Raw genomic sequence first — 936 nt, 5'->3', positions numbered from 1 at the left:
TGGTGTCCTGGAAATCACTTTGTAGACAAGGCTGGCCTTGAACTCAGAAATCTGCCTGCCTCTGCCTCCCAAGTGCTGGGATTAAAGGCGTGCTCTACCACTTCCCGGCATCCTAGAAGTCTCTTAACCAAAGAATGGATTTTAAAAAAATGTAGTGTATTTACACAGTGGAGTATTGCTCATCTGTTAAAAATAATGACTTTATGAAATTTGTAGTCAGATGGATGAAACTAGAAAAAAATCATCATGAGTGAGGTAACCCAGACCCAGAAAGACAAACATAGCATACAATCACTAATAAGTGGACATTAGCTATTAAGTAAAGGATATTCATGCTGCAATACTTATTCATAAAGCCTAGCGTAACAAAGAGGTCTCAATGTGTGTGTGACCTAGAAAACTCCCTGAGAAGAAAAATAGATTTGTGGGTGGATTGAAGGAAAGTGGGGATAGGAATGGGAGGGTTCAGGCTGGGGACGGAGGGATGGAGAGATTGATTTCTGGGTGAGACGACTAGAATTGGTGGCATCTGGGGGATGACATAGAAACCTATTAAGTAGAAATTCCCTGGAGTCTATGAAAGTGACTCTAGCAAACTCTCCTTATAATAGAGGATATGGAGATGGGACTGACCATCTTCTATAATTAGACAATGGTCCTAGCATTAATCTAGCAAAAAACTCATTTTGTCACACTAAATGCCACAGATGCTAATTTTTACAGAAGCCTTGACAACAGTAAATACAAGGATTTAAAATAATAATTCCTATCTCAGTGAGAATAGTTAATTAACTATTTCATTTGACAACGACACTTATTCCATTTATAGAATGGCTGGCCAGTTGCTTTTCAGAAAGTTGACCTATCAGTACATAGACCAACAACTGCCTAAAGCCATATTTGGTTATGGATGTCTCTTCTACTTTGGCTGTGTAT

Source organism: Mus pahari, chromosome 11, assembly GCF_900095145.1.
Source record: "Mus pahari chromosome 11, PAHARI_EIJ_v1.1, whole genome shotgun sequence".
Lineage (NCBI taxonomy): Eukaryota > Metazoa > Chordata > Mammalia > Rodentia > Muridae > Mus > Mus pahari.
The sequence above is the reverse complement of the archived record's forward strand: the minus strand, read 5'-3'. Positions refer to the sequence as shown.